Genomic DNA, 21137 nt, shown 5'->3' with positions numbered 1-21137 from the left:
TTTTCGAGGATATAATCCGCAACCTCTGGGCGTTTGGGGAGCAGTTGCGGCGTCTCGAATAGCGCCGTTTACATCCCTCCCTTCTATCCGTTCTTCTTTTGGTACCCCTGATTCCCGATTCGCACCCTAAAACGAAAAGGGCGCGTTGCTCAGCGATTTACCCGCCGTTTCAGGGCAGTTACAAGAGCAGCTTGCATCGACTTTTCATGCGTTGGATTTTTTTCCCCGGTTTCTGGTTTTTTTTTAATTTTTTTACCATTTCACTTTACACTGCTTTACTTACGCTCAAGAATTTTTGAGGTAATACAAATGAACAAAAGAAATGCAGAGTAGCTTTGTAATATTTCAAATTTCAACCCCCGAAATCATCGCCAACCTTGTCTGGTATTTTATTCAATTTGTTACCATTTTTTGCACAGCGCTTTCAAAACCCTTTTTGATACAAGTTTTAAACCTGCTTTGATTTTTTCTATTCGTCAAGAAGTTAAAGAAATCGGTAATTTTACTTCGATTCAAATTATTGTAGAACGCGAACTTCGGGGGATAAAAAAATTTGTTTGATATAGGTAGCAACCAAAACTTCTCAACTACAGCGGAGAAAATAAAGTTCATACACATTTGATTGTATTGGATTATATTAACTTTTACTTCGTGCTTCAACGCGTGTATCAAATTTGAATATTTTACCAAATAGATAATTGTCATGAAAATCAATTTCACGGTTAATCGATAATTTTCCGATAAATTTTCCAACACTTTACGTTTATCGGTTGATTTCTATTTCTTATTTTATTCTTCCCGCTTTCACTCGCAACCATCGCGTTTCAGTGAAACGAATTGCTCTTAGGAACCCTAAAATAACACGAAATCAGTGTTTCTGGCGTGTGAAGAGCTAAGTTTATTACCCACTGATATTTATTTTCAGTCTATTTATCTTCATCACATGATTCTCAAGTGTGGTTACTCTCTCGTCTTTTCCAGCTTTATACTTTTCTCTCATTTATCCAAACTCTTTCATCACATCTCGGATTCAAAGTTCGTCAAATTTCAACAACCTAACACGTTGTACAGAAACAATAGATTGACGATGTATTCGGAGATTTTCAATTCCGCCAATTGTTCTTTCACAAATTGGATCGACATCCGATGAGAAAGGAAAAAGTAATCAGTTAATTGACGGATCGAAACAAAGCGGGTCGAATGATTTTGATCTTTGAGTAAAAAGTTTCAAACTTGGCATGGTTAGATACCGGTTCAAAGTCTTTGAAAGAAAATGTTGGATTCTTTTTCACCGGTAGATTTGATAGTTTTTTTTTTTTTTTTGTCACCAAGCAATCGCATAAACGGAGTGTAAATAATTAGGAGCTAAATTTTCATTGCTATTTGATAGATGAAAACGGAAAAAAGAAAAAAAAAGGGAAAAAAGAGATTTATAGTCAGACGCGTTCGTTGAGTCTTTGATTAGTGGATGTAGTCGAGTTAAGGCGAACATTTCTTGCGAGTGATATGCAATCGATTTGGATGACCGCATGCTGTGGAGGATAAACAAATACACTTGGAGCGAATGCGAGGAACGAAATGGCCCGAAATAGCATGTTTGAAGTATCGGTAATTATCGCCAATAACGATCGATAGTAAAGATGAAAATTAAAAATACGGCTCTGTACCAATAACAAACAAATCATCGGCACGCAGCTGGGCTGCTGGTCGTAAAATTTAAGATGCGTCGGTAAGTTTCGTTGTGAAACTTTTATTACATCGATCAATTATAACGGATATTTGAAATCATAAGAAATGGAACGAGAGTACGCCAGATGGCTGAGAGGAATAAAAATTACTCTATTACATTCTTCTTGTGTAATATAAGCATCTGCAATTCCTGTGCGATATTGATCGGAATGTGAAGGAATGACAGAATATTATTAATTTTCAACTGCGTATAAAAATTCAATAATATCCGAGCATGCACCTAATTGTTGAGGAAAAATTTTTACTTCTCGTTATTATAGTATTTTAGTATATATGTTGATCTTAAATGAACGTGCTAATAAATGTTTTACTTTTGATTGTTTTTTTCTTTTTTCTTTTTTTATTTTCTCTTTTATCCACCACAAAGTTTCATTATATTTAATTTAACATAATTCAAGATAACAATAATTAAGAACGGTGTCAGAAGAGAAGAGATGGGAAAAAAAAATCGTTAAACAGAATTTACTTATTCATACAATCATTTTGAGTCTAAGATAATAAGCCTGAGAAAATACACGGCATTAATTAATCTCGGCGCAATATATGCATGAATTCCGTTAACCGTCGCTTCAGCGAAAGTGTGTACAGCAGTAAAAGAAAAAGAAGAAGAAAAAAAAAACGGAACAAAAAACGACGAAAAAACCAAAATGAAAAAGAATCTGGACAAACTCCGTTTGCGATAAGTAAAATATAGGACCAAGAGCGATTATTCACATTCCGGTGGTTTAGAATAACGAAACAAGCCGTTGAGGCACGGTCTGTTGGGGATGAAGGGGGAGGTAGAAGAGCGGGGTAGAAGATAGAGATTAAAACGTCGTGGAAACGGAACACGTTATAATAATTCGCGTGGGTTGAGTAAGGGGGCGTTCCATATGGTGGGGTTGATGGGGATGGAAGTAAATGTGGAGGGGGGTGGAGATGGTGGTTCGGAGTCTGGGGCAGAAGTAGAAATTCGTGATTAAAATGTGGACGACTGAATCCGAAGGGAAATTTTTACCGCTGTATACGAAGCGAGCTAAAGAGAGAGAGAGAGAGAGAGAGAGAGAGAGATTGAGAAAGAGAGACAATGCAAAGGAGAGAGAGAGAGAAAGCTCATTCGGTTTATCATTATTCCCAGTATCAGTGAACTCGCCCACGCGTTTAGTTCACAATTTCTCCGCATTTGGTTACCGAACGGCGCAATCGTCGATCTAACGATTCCGAGATTTATGCTTTTGACCGCGGCGCGGCGCTGCGATCGCTTCAACAGAGGCCAGAGTCGGCCGTCTATGCTTTGCGTGGTTTGTGGATGTGTGTAAGGATCTCCCACTTTGGCTAAACTGCATGGGATTCCCAAGTTTTTCGTTTGATCCTTCGCAGCTGGGTGGTCGTGTATTTTTTTTTTTTTTTTTTACTCGTTGCGGGAGAAAGATGCCGAAAGTAAAAACGATCAATCTGCCTGCAAGCTCACTTAAACTCCGATCAAAGTAAACAGTGATTCGCGTTCATCGTAATTACTCAAGCATACGCACACATATTGCCATGTGGAATATGTGTAACGTGTGGAGGATACATTCTGCGTACAAACAGGACTATTTACTCTACCGTAAACGAGAACCGCAAACTCCTTGTTTCAACCTCATATACCGCAGCTTAGGCGCTACTACTTTCAGAGAACTCAACAATTTTCCCCAGAATTATTACCGCTTCGGGGCGAAAGCTACGGTAGTAGGGAACTTTGATTCGTTGAACAAATGTTCTGATGAAGAAAATATCGATTTACTCACTCTGGTGGTTTGTGGTAACGTTTGTTCCATCGTGAAAACCGTCGAGGATTCTAAATGTGGCTTACAAAGTAGTTTCTCTCTGTCAGATCATGATCAAAGCTTCGTTGAGTGTTCATTGGATCTTAGCAGTAGTAAATGTTTATTCCCATTTTAATTACATTGCAATTGTGAAAAGTTTTTGTAAAATTTTCAAAAACGTGGAATATAGTTGGGTGTTGTTTAGAGATTAGTGATCAGAATCGGAACATTCAAATTATTGTTAGACTATTACTACGATTTTGTGAAATCGTGATATTAAGAATAACAAGGATTTACTGGGGCTTATCAGGGCTTCAGCCAGCCTGCAAGGATCTGAACAGGCTTGTTGGTTCTATCAATGATTTATGGGCTACAATTTTTAGTTTGTTACAATGACTAATTTTATGAAATCACGATATTAAGACTAACAGGGATTTACTAGGGGCTTATTAGGGCTTTGGCAGAATTGCAAGGATCTGAACAGGCTTGGTGGTTCTATCGATGATTCATGGGCTAGAATTTTAAGTTTGTTACAATGATGCATGTACGATGTAAAAATAAGTAGTTTCAGTTGAAAAAGTAACAAGGAAACGGTAGGGTTGAAAATTTTCAGGTTTCTCGTCAGGATCTTTTGAATAATCTTGTCCAGAATTAAATTTGTAAAAAATAACGATATTTCGTAGATGTCTTTGAAAAATTTCACAGTATTGTCACGTGAAGTTCGAGAACATCTCGAGCCTATCGATAAGGGACTTTGTAGTTTTCCTTGTTCTCTAAATGTCCGTAATAAAGTAGGAATACCGCGGAACGTGGATGTAAAGCGAACGAGTGGAAATAAAAATGAAAAACAACGAGACGACGAAAAAAGCAGTCGAAGAAAAGGGACTGTGGATGTATAAGAAAGAGGAGAAGCGTCGTACCGGCGTTAAATCACACGTATGGTGGTAGTTGGTAGTGGTGATGGTGGTGGTGGTGGAGGTAAAAGTCGGGCGAAGGTATGGTAGGTGAAAAGTTTTTGCCTGGATGGAATGAAATTGGAGTTGAATAACTCAATTCGTTGGGTTGGCGGGTATATCTGAAGAAATTGTGCGGTGGCCTGCAGAGTTTCTCTCTGCAGGGTTGCGGCGATAGCAGAAGAGCTTCCAGCGAGAGGAGTTTAAGGGAAGTAGAATGCAATTATTTTATTAGGTATTTCGCTTTCATCGACATCACTTGGTGCGAAAACTTTTCGATTCAGCATTGCAAATTGCTCGCTTCAACTCTCTCTTTCTCTCTGTCTCTCTCTTTTCCCTGAAGCAGTTGGTAGATACCTTCTATACCGATGGTAGGTACAGAATGGAAAGGTAGGATCTAAGTAAGTGAAAGAAGAAATAGTTTGAAAAAGAAATTATTCACTGCTTACTTCTTACAAAGGATAATTCCTAGCCTCGATAAGTTCAATCAACAACAATGCAGCTCTTTCACTTCCGCGATGCCGCAGTCCTGGAATTTGTTGCAGGCACTTGACTTACCGGCAATATTATTCAAAGTTTGAAGCAGACGGGGAAGTCGCATATATAATAAGTCTGGGTATAATAAAGTTTTCACCGACAGCTCGGTGAGGTTTGAAATCGAGAATCGATATCACGGCACTGTGTAGAAAGAAGGATGAGATCCTTTCAAGGATCGGAAACCGCGCGTGGGCTTTTCTCGCTAGGCTAAATTCTTATCAGCAAAATGGAGAGATGCCTCGGCGGAGCGGAGTAAAAGTATCAAAGCCAAAAGTGAGAGATGGAGTGAGGAAAGAGGAAAAACATATTAAGGAGGGAAAAAGAGCAGAACATACACCTTAGACCGGAAGGAAAATGTGGTGCGAAGATCCGTTTCACGGGCGATGATGCTTGGATGAACTTTCGGGCCAATTGAGGGGATTTCAAACTTTTATACCACCACCAAAGTCACCGACCAACTCCGCGGTACAGACGGTATTCAACCTTATGCAAACCCGGCGAAAAGCTTTGATGAGAGAAAACCGAGACTCTCGGTACGATTAAACGTGTCGCAACGTTCACCGTATTTTATTCTCGGGGACAATCTAGTCAGTCGCTTGTTATGAGATACTTGCGAAGCGGAAACTTCCGGATCCTCAGGCTTTATGATCCCGATGAAAATCAGTCATATTGAAGTTGGTTACGTTGTCGTAACGAATCATGCTGAAGGAAAACTGGAATTTAATGAAATTTAGTAAACCGTAATAAAACAAAACACACTCATATTTAGAAATTTTAGTTTCTTGAAAATTATTGTGAAGTTCAGAAAATAGTAATTTTTGTCCCCAACTTCAACCTCATGGAAATCACTAGGCTTTTAGTCATTTTGGTTACACTGAACCACGATTTTCAGGATTCTTGTTCATTCATGTAACTTGAACATAGTTTCAATTCAATCACATACTTAATTTAAGATGGTTTAATACTTTCATAGTCGGGTTGGGAAATGGTGTTGGAAGTAGTGAGATAATAGATCGAAAGACAATCCAAAAACTACATCAAGGTTTTCTTTAAACGTGATCTTGCAATTTGCAACTTGAAAATAATTTACCAATCCTGTTACATCAACCATAAGATTGGTTTTTCATTCAGGTGGTTGTAAGTGAAAAAATAAGACCATGAAGAATATTCTGATTTTGATCCTTTCAAGCTGAGACCAGTTATCGTTTTTATCACACTCGAAAATCGGGATGAAAGATCCTGAAGACATTATTTTGATGATGCTAAACGTTAGCGAAGCAGAAGTTCCGGGAGTCAAAAATTGCAATTTAGACATTCCAAGTACACCTCATGACTCCGGGCTCATTCCAAGTACGATAAATTCCAATTAATATCCTCGCTTCGAGCTGGAGATTGAAGATTCCTTCCTCGTTCTCCAACCTTTGTCAGCGTCACCGTTGCTCCTCGAGCTTTTCCTCGCCTTCGTCTTTTTCTCTCCATCATCCTCCTCTTCCTCCTCCTCCTCCTGCTCCTCTTTCTCCACATCCATGTTAGGTACAGGGCAATGTTGAGCTCGGCTAAACCTGGCGGGGCAGCCATTCCAGTTTTGTTCGAAAGTATTTCGAAGCTGTTTATAACCGTCGAAGAAACTTCAGGCCACGATTAGCCGGGCGAATAATGCGGATACCCAACCACTTCACCCTCTCAAGCATGTACCTCGTGCAGACGAAGCACCACCACCACCACCACCACCAACACCATCACCACCAGCAGAATTCTTGATCCTAGCGCGAAAATAAATTTTGCAATTACGCGTACCTACGTCGACGGTGCAAGGAATTTAATAAGGTATCCACTTCACCCGAGCTCTTGCCAGCCGCCACGTTGGAACTGGTGTATAACATGTATTGGTGCTCCTGGCATAGATTTTCTAGCTCCTTCAAACCTCGGCCCTACTCTACTAACCGGCCACTCAACGGCTTCGAGCGCTCTTTAATTAACGCGCAAACACGAACTCTCCACTAACGAACAACTCGGTGTTAGTCAATTCTTATCCCTCTTACACGCGTTCGACACCATCAACGATGTGCCTTGGAACACTTACGCAAACCGCGGAACGTTTAGAACAATATTTGCACACCGTTTAGCTCTACCGGAGTTATTACTTCCCTTTCAGTACCATTTTCACCTCCACTTACTCAGCTTCCAGCACCTACCTACAGATTTGCGAACTACCTACCCTACCTGCAATATTCATCCCGTGGGTGGTAGTGGAAGTGTTCCTCGCATCTTTGAAGCAGCGTTTCCTCATCAAAGAAACACTCTCATCCTCGGCACCCTTTGATATCTGGAAATTAATGCGAATTAGGAACAGCCAATTAAGAACTTTGTACTATAATGGCGGGGAAAATTAACCTGGCAAACTTGAACGATAATCCTTTTCGTCAATTTCGCAGGAATGTGCGAATTCGAACTTGAAGAGGTCGAGGTTCGTTTCTTTTCTCTCACTTCGACGTCTGCGTTCGTATATGTAGATATCCGTAACCGAACACCTCACAAGCCATATAACCTCGTATCGCAATAAAACGAGTACGATTTGAGAACGCTATCACAAATTGGATGTCGCGTGATACGGGGACTTTATGCTTTGCCATCTTTCGGTCGCTCCGGTTTCTCCCGATGTAATCCCAACCCCTATTCCCATCCTCGTTCTCATCTCCTCTTCCTTCGCCCACCTACCGTAATCCGGCAGACCTGGAGTTGGCAAAATGTCTATCCGGATGGATGGACTGAGACAGATATCGATCGACCAGATGTAGCAGGTATGGGAAAATTGTTCAAGTCGACAGATAAATTCCTTCCAATTTTCATCCAAGTCTACATTCCTTGAAGTCGAGTTTATCCGCACCGGCTGAATAACGTTCCAAATTCACTGAAATTCGTGCCAATGCAAAGTAAAACGATCAAGCAAGAAACCCAATTTAGAGAGTAGTCGATACTTCATCACGTAACGTCTGCGTTACGAGTGAAAGATTCTTCTCAACCAATATTAGGATGGAAATGATTTCATAATACCAACAATATTCAAACAGTTTTTTTAACGATACCTGTTATTTTTCTCAGTGCATGATTCGGTATATTGAAGTGTTGAAAAATCGTCGTTATCGAATCAAGCAAATACATTTCAACAATTGTTACAAACATGGAAGGTGCCGAGGGTACATAACACTGGTACTTAGATTCACGTTCCTATGGCTCGAGGGGCAAAGGTTAAACAAGCTGTTCATCGTAATAGACTAGACAATACAGCCTGGCAAACAGAGAGAGAGAGAGAGAGAGAGAGAGAGAGAGAGAGAGAGAGAGAGAGAGTATCTGTGGGAACATCAAAAGACATTGTTCATCCTCGCGTCCCTTCGCTTTAATTCGCGATCTCTCTTTCCTCGCTCCGTTTCTCTCCCTGCTTTACCGCGTATCAAACAACCGTCAGAGACGCAGGTATACGTTATACGCAGGAACCGTATCATCACGTAGTTATCTCTAAATTACCTCTGCCAACTCACCCCCCTAATTGGCCTTACCGCTAGTATCAATCGTACTATCGTATACATATAATGATGTCAGAGTTTCGTAATCGTTATACTCTCTCTCTGTGACTTAACCCTTCGTAACCTCCCTCGCAACTTCGTATGAACACTAATTGAAAATTCATTCTGATCGTCTCGCGGTCGCGTCGTTTTAACCTCATTTTCCAAAATCAGAGTGCCCGGGAAAGTACGGAACTGGGTTTAATCTATTCGGCATATCCCACGTGCCAAAGATGAGGGTTTATCGGATTGGACCGTTTTTTTTTTGTACGAATTGAAATGTCAGATGATGAAAATAAGACTTTTTTTTTATCTTCAACACAAACTGACCAACAGAATTTGAATCGGTGAATAAATCTTGTTTCTCGATTATTGTGAATATAATAGAATTTGCATTGACATTATTTCCAATGATCAGTAAGAAGACTGTTCTCGATTCCAACCAATACTAATTGTAAGTTACAAAGATTTCTTGGACTCTGAATCTATTCCCGACTCATCGTTGACCGCGAGTGTGAGTAAAACTTTCTGACCTTCCTCGGTTTGTGTTGTTGTTGTTTTTTGTTTTTTTTTTTTATTTTTGGAATACACGACGATGGATAAGCTCATTTTAATCCAAGCTGAAGCAACGGCACACAAAAAGTTATGACTGTACTTATCGGCAAGTTCGCGCATCTTCCTGAAATCTAGAGCCCCTAATCTGTCGGGAAATAACTGTCGAACCAATTAATTAATCTGGCTTAGATGTTCTGCCCGTTTCGTAAGATGTCTCGCCTCTGAGCCTCTCTGATCTGCTGACGGTGAGGGGAGAAAATTACTTTCTCTTGATCATTATCTACCTCCTCATCCCTTTCCTTCTTCCTCTTTCATCCTACGATACGTTTCCTATATATTCTCGTCCCAATTCACCCCTCAGTTTTAATTACCAACGGTTGTTTCGATTTTTCTCAATGCTACAAAATGTTACGATACGATATTTCAAAAAATTGTTGTTATTGTTATTATAATTTTTTTTTTTTTATTCTTACACTTCTTTTTTTTTTTTTTTGTCTTACACGAAAAGTCTGCTTTCACTCAAAGTCTTGGAAATCTCTTAGCGGGGCATTGAAATTCATTTCTAGCCTGGATACCTAAATCACGGTTATATTCTAAATGGATATCCTCGAAGCCGTTTGGCTCCGATCCACAATACACATCACGTACAAACCTGCAGAAAATACATCTATCACTTACAGTTATTAAAAGATTATTATTTACCCTCCCTACCTCCTCCTCTGGCTCGAAGCTCGCCGGGTGCGATTACATTCACATCAGAGGAAATCAATCTTCGGATAATCTATACAGACCTACAGTTTGGATGTATGTATGTGATTTCCTTCGTTTTTTTTTCCTTCCATTGATTTTCTTTTCTCTTTTTCCGTCGTGATGTAACTACGAAACATACCCAACTTCTCGATTTAGTGCCAACTAAAAACGTATCAACGATCCCGCGTTGATGCAGTGCCGGAAAGCTCTCAGACTTGTCGACGTAACGGGCCCATATTTATGTAAAACAATGATCACGTATCGTTATTGATTCTGTTCGTTTATTACCTCGGTTATAAAGGTAGCTAAAATACATATTCAAAGTACTTAATTTTTAATAAAAAGACTGTTCCTGATTATGCAAAGTTGTACAAGTTGTTAAAAGTTCAAAATACGAAATAAACGAGTAATTGAGTCGAAAAATTTCATCCAGATACAATACGTTGTGTAAATATGATCGATCGATTCCATTGTCACAGGAAAATTGAGTGCCGCTCTTTTTCGAAACGATGCTGTTATATCCGGCCGATCTCTCCGGACCGTTGATAAATTTGTTCGGTCAGTCTCGACTATTTAGGACCATCCTCGGCCGATATTTATATACCCGGTATTTTTCGCCCTATTCGACCCTTCGAAGCCGAGAGAATCGACCGGCGTGCCGCGCGACGAGACTCGGGGGATTCGAAAATTCAGGAAAACGAATTGTGGGATAGCGGGCAGCGTAAGAGTCCGACTGGGAATTGAAGGGGTAAAAACCTTCCTTCGAACATTCCTCGATCGCCACTGTCGCACGGTATTTCTCGGGTATTTTCTATTCACTTACTTATTGATTTTTCATCCTCCCTCTCCTCCTCTCTTTCTCTCCGTCTCTCTCTCTCTATTTCTACATCGACGTTTAAACTTCCGTTCGAGTAGCCTCGGTTATCCGAAAAATATGAAAAATCGAAACTTGTTGAATTTTCAACGTTTCTCGTGAAATTTTGAATCGTCGAAAAGAAACTAACTGAATTTTTCTCATACGCGGTATTAATGGCAGATCTTCAATTTCTTTCTCGTTGTTTTTTTTTTTTTTTTTTCACCTCCTTCGTTTGTTACCTACAGTCGGTACAATAAACGGTGGTACAAATGGCGATGTGTCGGAGAGAAACGAAAGTTTTTAATGAAATTGGACAGTTTGATTTTAGTCGATGAAAGCATACGAGAGTTGTTCAAGGAAATTGATATCAAATCGCGATAATTTTCTGTGGAAAAAAGCGAATGGATGGAAGCTTAATGGTTAAAAAAAGGGGTTTAAAAAAATATAGAAAATTCGTTGGTGAGTTGGCGCATGGTCGAGTATATATATATATACACACTCGGCACCTTTCGAGCGTTTCCCAGTTCGTTGGCAAAATGATTGATGGTGGAACTGTTATCATCAGGTATAAGGTCGATTGTTACCCCATCGGTGCTACCCTGCGCCAATACCCTCGAAAGGTCTGAAACCTTGTCAGAAAGTAAAGCTAAGGAAAGAAAGTGAGTCGATTATACCGGATATATCCAGAGCCGCTGTGTTGCTTACACAGCGTGGCTGATTAACTGGAAGGGATAATTTTCGGAAAAGTAACAACGAAAGAAAAAGAAAAACCATCGAACGCGGCTGTTCGGGCGTGAGAAAAGGCGAGATAAGAACAATGATTCAAATTTAACCGAATAATTATGTAACCTCGTGTATTACCAGCCTGAAGTTGGTAAGGTTGATGTGTCGAAACGTTGAAGATAAAAAAAAAAAATAACATTACTATATAGCATCCTTAGAATATTTGATAAAGTTGAATCTACAATATCTGAATTTTTTTATATGCCTTATTAACGGTTTACTAAAATTAAATTTCAAGTGTCAATGACGAGATCATTTAACTTCAGGACTTCGAGTCACTTCGTCATTTCGAAAGAGCTTCGGAATCTTGAGGTGGAATCGAATGACTTGAAGTCACTCGTCAAGCGTGAATCAAAATAAATTTCTTTCAAACTTGAAATTTGATGAATTGGATGCGCGACTTGGCGAAGTTAACGTGACTTGAATCCAAACTCTTGGCTCGTATGAAGTTCGACCGGTTGTCACTTCTGATCTGAAACTTTGTCCATCCTGAATGGTGAAACGTATTGATTTATTCTTTGTCACTATGGAGCAGGAATCGACGTTTAAATAATTCTTCAGTAATTATCGGTGAGTGTCCCTTTCAACGGAGACACCCATCCGATGATTATACCGTATAAACTATTCGATTCGGTAAAGAGAATGAGAAACGAGGGTAGAGAGAAAGAATTGAAAAGAAAGAAAGAAAGAAAAAAAAAAATGGAATGAAAATAAAAAATAGTCCGATGGATGGTAAAACAATACAAGCGGAAACAACAGACGGAGAAAAGTTTAGGCGGCAGTCGAATGTGGGTCGAGGTGTTCGTACCGTCGTATCTAATAAACCTGCTTGATGAGACGATCATTAATCGACACGGGAAATCAGCGATGCATTAACAATCCATGAGGCTGAGTAGGCACTCCAGTGTTTGAAAGCTCTGCGTGGGGTTGTGTCAATTAAACCGTGCCAGATACCCAACCAACCGGATATGGCATCCGTAGTGACAACTGGAGTACGCGGGTCGCACGCGTGTTACCGAACAGTAATCAGGACCAGATTAAATTTTACCGTAGTCTCACAGACACGCACACACACACACATACTGGGTCAGGTGACACAGCCCGATCACTTGAACAATTCCGATACGCACTTGGGATCCAATGTGGAAAAACGATTAGGGTGAAGCTGGTAACGTTACCTGTGACGGTGCATGTTTGGGAAAAATGGTTACTTTGCACATTTAGAAATGGATGAAATTTATTGGTCTATGAAAAAGAAAATATTCTCTTACTTTGGAAAGCCTACTTCTTCAAAGTCAGCGAAGTTGGTAACGTTACCTGTAACGATGCATGTTTAGGAACATTACTATGGTTACTTTGCACATTTATAAATGTATGAAATTTACTAAACCATGAAAAACTAAATATACTCTTATTTTGGAAAGTCTACTTTTTTGAAGTCATTCTAAAATTGTGCAATAATGTATTTTTCACTTACGTTTCGTCACGTTAACGTTAATAAATTCAGTCAAACGAAAATGTTTCGTGCGTCATTATGAACATTTATGACAAGTTGGATAGATATTTTTTCGATGCTCTCGAAAAGGTGAAAGGAAAAGAAATATATTTTTATACCAAGTCTTTGGTGCTTTAGAAAAGCTGAAGGAAAAAAAATGTTTGAGATCACGACAAGTAAGATCAGAGTTTGTACGGTATACGGAAAAGAAAGGATCCACCTGGCAGATTTTCACTTTGTCAATGCTCGGTGTTCGATTTCGTCCTAATTCTTACCGGTCTTCTTTCTTTCGATTCACCGTTTCTCAGAACTTGTTGTTCTAGGTTTTATCATTCCCCTCTGTTATTTTCTTTCTTTCGTTCTCTTGCGCGAGGATATTGAACGAGGGATGACGATTCCTTTTGATGTAGGTGCGTCAGAAATTCACCCTGTCCTGGGCATATAAAGAAAGAGGATATATTTGAGGGGGTGGGAGATGAGATACAGTCGAACCTAACCTAACTACGTCCCGATAGCGTTTCGAGGTATTGGATTGACCTGGAATTGAAAATCCCTGGGTTTTCGTAGGCGTTGGCTATAATATATCGCAAATCTTGCCCTACGGCAATACTCTGGCGGTAAAATCTTATTATACTGACTCTCGGGGAATGGCGCTACATCGGAAACTAAATGGTCTTTTACCAATATATCCACCACCACCGACCCTACTCCTCGTGGTGGATATCTAGCTGCCTTATATCCGATAATCTACGTGGACTGAGAGAAATTTTTAGTTGCGGTTACCGCTCGGTCCTTGACTATTTTCATTTTTTACCATAATCGAAAAATATAGTTATATGTTACCGGAAAGTCTAGTATCCGTTGCTATTCTTTCTCATTACGATCACTGTTGCTACATTTTCTCGCAACTGTTGCGAAAATTTAACGCTCGTGCAAGAATAAATTGACCGTAAAAGCCTTGTTTAACTGAAAAAGTAGAGTAAACTTCGCAAACTGATTTAAGTTAAGTATCAACCGCTGACAATGAGTATCTGTTATACTCACTACTAGTATTCTCGAAGAGAGGGAAGTTTTTTTCCTTTACTTATTTTCCATTACTACCCTGCGATTTTATCTTTTATGGTTGGTGGGCAAGATGTGATCCTCTTTTCCATTCTCAAACCATCCAATTGTTACACAGCAGTCTGAGCTCCTTCGAGAGGTGATAGCATTACATTTTTGAACACTTTTAAAACGCCGTCCGATCTCTTGGAACAAGATAGAAACTTGCAAAAATTCATTCGAGACGTTGAATGGTCTGAAAGTCACCTGAAAGTCATGTTGTGGAATTGGCTCGGATCATTCAAACGTTCCAAAATTCACTTCGAGTCGATCCAGAGACTTTTTGAACGATTCGAAATATTTGAAATTCATTGAGAAGCTTGAACTATTATTCAAAACCCGCACAAAGTTCACTTAAAGTAATCCGAGTCCATGTGAAGTCTCATATATTCATTCGATGCCTTGATCAAACATCTTCAACTAACTTAAATTCCACTTCGAATAACTTTAATCGAATTTGAATATATATACGAATCCTCAGAAATACGCTTGAAATTTTCATCAAGTTTCCTCGAATTGATTCAAAAGTCATTTCATGTTGTATGCAAAATCCGGTTTCACCTTCTAGCTTTGATACCTTTGTAGGTTGTAAATTAAATTATTAGAAATGTTTTAAAATTCATTGACCGATCTTCTGATCGTTCCTATCAAACCTTGTAATCACTCTATTCGTGAAACAACTTGTTATATCCTTCTTTCATAACTCGTAATGATCCTGAGAATCCGGTTCCTTTGTTTCAAACCACGTTGAAGACCGCATCGTAAAGGCAGAGCTGACTTGTAACTGCGATGCGAAACCCTGGGAGGTGGATATTCAAGCCGATAAATCACTCGGCGATTTCAAGACATTCTCTTTAAACACGGTTGAAATAAAGTAACAAAAATCGGAAGAAGAAAATCAGGTTCATAATACGAGACGTCGGTTCCATATTTCTTGCTGTATTCGTCGCGTTCGTATTCTTGGAATACTCGGCAGTTTATACGTTTAACTGGTTTAACTTGTTCTTTTTTTTCCTCAAATCAACGCAAACCGGAAACCTTTCGGATCACGGCATACATTTTTCAATCGTTGAGAAAATAATGCTTCGTTAAAATTACGGAAGAAATTTTATATCTTCTGGTAAAGTTCGTCAAACGGTAGTCGAAAAAATTACACCGACTCGATAAGATTTGCGCGAATACTTTTTACATACCAAAGAACGGATTGATTTTCATCGAATCTCTCGATTATTATTCTGCAACATTGATGCGTTGGAAACAGAAATTTGTAAAAAAAAAAAAACAAAACGTGTTTTACTGAGAATGACATTCAATTTTGGATTGAACGTTGTTCGAAAAATTGTTATCTAAAATTTGGAGAAGAAAATTAAAAAAAAAAACAAGAAAATAAGCTGCGTTGAATGGCGAGAAAATTTTTAGTCACGTGAGGAATATATTTGCGATATTTTGCGGGCATTTGATTGAAAAGGCGTGCAAATATTTTATTTTTGCACATTGCGCGAGTATTGAGAATAATAAATAAATGTTTGTTTTTTTCGAAGTAGTAAACTTATTTAAAAATACACTTTTCGTTGTGTTCAAACGAACTAATTACGAGTTTATCCTATTACTACTATTACGATATTATCGGTTATCACCGATTATCAACGATTTCGACATCCGCAGTCTCGATGAACTCCATATTCATCGATGTTTTAGATTACTTCATATTTTTTTAAGGTAATTAGAATCGGGACCCGTTATTTTTTGGTTCAGGCGTTGAATTTACTCTGCGATAAATTTTTCTTCTTTTCTTTCTCGGTCTCCCTTTTCTTTCATCGATTTCATTTCGTCACAGATCTGATCAGACGAAATATCACAGTTTAAGAGTATACCAGAATTTTTTTCAAGTCATTTTTAATCGACATCTCCGTTTTTGTGCAATGATTTTTGATAAAAAAATTTTTTTTTTCCTGTTAGAGAGTCTCGTGATTTTTCGAAATCGTTTTTGACGCAGCGTTATTCAAATTCGGACAAAGTCACAGAAGAATAAGAAGAGGAAGAACTTCTAAGCCTGACTTTGAAATCTCTGACAAACAAACAGCTGACCGCTGCTCACCGTGTTATTACGCTTTCTTATATTTCTTCTTCTTCTTCTTCTTCTTTTTCTTTTCTGCTGCTGCTGCTGTCTTGTCGTCGTAGATCGAACGCGATTTCAATGGCCATTGGGACTCCATAGACTCGTTATTACGGGATCATCACGTCAAACCCTCTTCTTCCTTATTCACTACCAGCTCGTATCTACCTTCTCCTACACACACATATATATATATATATACTCGCTATAAGTGATAGGGAAAGAGAGAGAGAGAGAGAGAGAGAGAGAGAGAGAGAGAGAGAGAAAAGAATGAAAGAAAGACACGCGTCTGCTTATTGCTTCCGAATGAAAACTTTTCCGTGAGATTCTCTGAAATCAAACTCTTTCGTCGAAATTTACGATTTGATTTTTTGTTTTTTTTTTCGTTTCTCTTATCGTCTCAGAATCGTTTGTTGTTTCATCGAGGACGAATTCTCAGATCCTTTGCGGTTGTTCGTGGTGTTCGAATTTTTTTTTTTTTTTTTCTCAACTACGGGCGCATCTCGAGAATAATCAAATCGTCGAATAATCAATCACGAAGAATATTGCGTCAATTTAAATCGTGCTTCTTGTTTATAATTCAAAGATTTGTGTGCAATCGATCGAAAATCGGAGAACACAAAACTCGTTAAATGGGTACGAGAGAGAAAAAAAAAAAAAAAGGAAGAAAGAATTCTCAGATATGTTAAATATTGTAGAGTTTTTGCTGCAAGCTTCGATCGACGGAGAATTTTTTTCAAAAAAAAACAAACTGGAAGAGGCACGATCAGAAAGCTTAATTTAATTTCTAAATGAATCTTCCAAACCGACGTTGATTATTTTTACGGTATCTCGAAGAATTTGTACTTTTCACACCTTTAAAAACACTTTGTTTCAGAACAAATTCCGTAGCTATAATTTTCTGGGCAATTTCTACCACCTTTTTTTAACTCTTAAAAAAAAAAAAAAAACAGAGGGAGCGGGAGGGGGGGAATAAACTGTAAATAATCAGACTCGACTAGGTGTTGGCATACAGACTGACTGATCTCTAAAGCCCTGTTATTTACACTTTCCAGTCTGCCATTCACTGAAAATGTTTCACGTTGCGTTCGTTGGTGGTACAAATTACATAATTATACGATATTTTTGTACCCCAGACGGTTAAGAATTCTAGCAATATATCAGATCCTCGCCTCATCCTCATCCACGTCTACACTTTCTCTTTTCTTCTTCTCCTTCTTCTTCTTCTTTTTCTTCTTCTTCTTCTTTTATTTACTTTATTTATATAGGAATTCTGCCCACCCGTTGATCCCGTTCAGTTTAGTCGGAGACAAACTGAAGGATTAAGCAAACAAAAATTAGGACCAACTTTTGTTTTCTCTCGAAAATGAGAACGGAGACGGAGAAGAAAGTGAAACAAAAAGCGGACGTTTATAATTAAGAGAGGGTAGGTTTCAGGGACGGGGATGATTTTGGGTCAACTGTTGTTTGTTCCTTAATCTGCTCAATGTTTCGTTTTGTTTGGTTTCTTTTTTTTCTATTATCCAACGCTAATTCTCCTTTCATTTTTTTCCCATACATTTTTTGAATGAATATTTTTTAACCATAGTCTTGCCATTTTTTTTTTTTGTTTTTTTTTCTCGATACACATTCTAACATTATCCGGACAAAACTCTGTTTCATTAACAATCTTAAAATCTTTTTTTTTCTGAATTACAGATACAAGGTCAAAAATATTTTTTTTTAGTTTACAGTAGCAGGAAGAATTTGAATAATTTTAATTAACGAATTCCCGAAAACTTTTGCGGGTGAAGAATCGATTCCCATCGCATTCTTTTAGTACGAAAATTCCTCTTCTCGTTAATTTTTATTATTCCATTCTTCTTCTTCTTCGTTTTCTTTTTCTTCTTCTTATTTTTCTTTATCTTGCCTCGCTGATCGCCGGGTCCTATATTATTATATCGGTATTGTGAATTAATAATTAGGTTGCGCGGGTGAGATTGATTTTATTTCGCTAAAGCGAACTTCAACGGGCACTGTTGCCGGTAAAGGTGAAACCCGGCTTGTCGAGGCATAAATGGCGATTTAATTTAAGATTGTAGCGTAGCCTGAATTACGATCCCCGGGCAGCAAAATTATACTTTATACCGAATGGCGATTTAAAGCATGTTTAAAACCGAGTCAGCTTTAAAGGTTGATTAAACCATGCTGATGACAATTCTCTTTCTCTCAAGTTTTATCATTTTACGAATTGAGCGAACGAGAAGAAAGTATATTGACTGACAATGAGCAAAAAACAAAAAAAATAAATAAACATCGATTATCCATCGTTCGATATGATTGTAAACTATCGAACTGTTAGTTTAGTTTTTAATTGAATATTCATTTCGGTTGAAAAACGTTTAGAAAAAAAATTTTGCAGTCTATTTTATTTCTATGATCCCACCGAGCGATGAATGCTTAAATTAAAATGTGCGAAAAAAAATATATATACATATGAAAGTACTCGGGGATCACAAGAGAAAAGAAAATGCTATGAAAATGACAAGGACAAATAGAGGATAATTATTATCTTTTTCGACTATTACGATAGCTGATAGGCGAAGAATTGAACAAGGCGAAGTTTGAGGAAGGGGAGAGAAAGGGTGATTCCCCACTTCCGTTGTTCTTCCTATCCCCAAAGTCCGTGTCTTGGTAAACAATTTCAGGGATAGCGAGCCAATTAAAACTTGTTAAAAAGCACGGGCAGGGAATCCATGGACTTGGGAAGAACTCGACCCTTATACATATATATATAATATATATATACATGCATTTACCGAAGGGAAAATATTTGAACAAAAATTACGAAGAATCAGGCGAAAGAAGCAAAATGAAAGAAGAATAAAAATGAGAGCGAACGTCTTGAAATAAGAAATCGTGAAAAGTTTGAATTAGATAAACTAAAAATTCACTTTTAGATGTATACTTGGGAATTGAATTAGCCAAAATGAATCATAAATTTACGCAAAAAGTATTTGAATTTGAAATTTGTAAAAGAAAACTTCCACATTTTTGTCAGTCAAATTTGAATTGAATTTGCGTAAAATCCGGTGGCGGATGTTGGGTAAAATCGATACTGTTTTACTGATTTCATCATATTTGCAAATTGAGTATTTATCAAATTATTATTATTAACGTAAACTACGATAAGATTTCTTCCAAAATATGAAAGTAGCAAAAATTGAAGTTGTAAACTGAAGTTCAAAAATCGATACTACGTTTGAAATCGTTTTAAAATTGCTGAGACTTTGGTAGAATCGTTAATATACTTTATTCTACATATCTTGATAATTTTATTCGGAAGACTATTTTCTGCAAAGTCACTGAAACAGATTTGCTTTTCTTTCAAGCTGGAACTTTTATTCGTACAAAACAGTCTTCTGAATAAATGAAGATATCGTTACGGAGTGAATTTTAAAAACTTTAACAAATTCTCGAAACGATTTGAAACGAAGCTTGGATCACATTGACGAAAGTTCTTGTTTGAAATCAAAGTATTCTCGATGTTCAGATTTTTGTAAACATCTTCGAAGCTAAGTAAAAATAATAATTCTAAATGAAAAATGATAAGAATAATTTTCATTTTCTACCTAGAACTATATTTTGCCGACCGTGGTAAAAAATGAAAATAGTCAAGGACTGAGCGTTAACCGGAACTAAAAATTTTCCTCATACGTCGGGCCGAAATATTGATCTGAAATACGTGTGACTGAAAGGGTTGAGAAAATCACAAAATAAAGAGAGAAGAGCTATCTCGGGCATATGACAGGCATTAAGTATAAGGTATCTTTCGGCAACAAACTCTCAAATCTGAAACTAATACCTCCTCCCTGCGATCCTCCGGACCCCTCGACTCACTCGCACGTAGCGCGTGCATTTCGTTGGGCGGAAGGTGTAAGGGAGGGGGCTCTCTTTATGTTTCCGCCCGGCCTGCAAATATGGGATTCGACTCCGCCGGCAACTCGGAGGCAATAAGACAGTGGCGCCGCCTGCCTCTAAGTGTTATGAGCAGAGCTCTCCCGATCGCACCTACGTACTACAGGCCCATTACCACCCTCCTCCCGTTCTCCGCTTTTCTCTCACCCTTTCCTCCACCACCCACCCCCCGCCCCCTTTCTACCCGGCAGCCTTGAGAGAAGAAAAGTCACCGGGATTCGCACACAGATGGTCGCGTTTCGCGGCTTTTTGCTCCAACCTAACGTAAGCTAACCCGCCCGCCCATTCCTGTTTCCACGGAGACAATCCTTATGCTCCGAGCTCCTTTCCCGCACCCCTTAACATTTCCATTGTTTTTCCACCCTGTGCGTTGTACTTTTTTTTTAATTTTTTTTTTTTTTTTTCTTCATTTTCTTTTACTTTTTTTTTCCTTTCCCCTTTTGCGAAGCTCTTTTTTTATATATAATTATTTTGTTATTTCGTACCCCTGTTTCAAATTTTTCTTCATTCTTCTCACTCTTCTTCCTACTCGATGTTCCGTTCTTCTTCGCTTACTGGGAGAAAAATGTTTCGTCGGTATAACGGAAATCTTTACGATATGTAACCAAAGAGTTTTTACCCAAAAAAGAAACGAAAATATTATATCGATAGTGATCGTCGTTAGGCTAAGCGTTGTTTTGCCATTTGCTGCTGCGAAAGCTCTTCGCGTATTTGCACGATTAAGCTTCTACCTTACATAGAACATGCCTATCCATTATTGTCAGAAAAAGAACATGGAAAAAAAACAAGTATGACTGACAATATTACGATATTAGGGCGTGCAGGATGTCAAATAAATTGCCGAAGTAATTCCCACATGAAACGAATTATCTATAATTATGTAATAAATTATAAATCATTATAGTTTTATTTTTAATAAATACTCGCTTAGTTTAATT

At 38.3% G+C, this 21137-nt stretch overlaps 1 protein-coding gene across 1 annotated transcript in view; it reads left to right on the top strand.

The window, feature by feature from the left end:
* Positions 1 to 21137, top strand: part of LOC124308856 (synaptogenesis protein syg-2-like) — a 223779-nt gene that overhangs the window by 11677 nt on the left and 190965 nt on the right. The gene's annotated exons all lie outside the window — the stretch shown is intronic.

The sequence above is a fragment of the Neodiprion virginianus genome, chromosome 7 (genome assembly GCF_021901495.1).
Source record: "Neodiprion virginianus isolate iyNeoVirg1 chromosome 7, iyNeoVirg1.1, whole genome shotgun sequence".
Classification (NCBI taxonomy): domain Eukaryota; kingdom Metazoa; phylum Arthropoda; class Insecta; order Hymenoptera; family Diprionidae; genus Neodiprion; species Neodiprion virginianus.
Note: the sequence above shows the minus strand (reverse complement) of the source record. Positions and strands in the feature narration are given on the sequence as shown.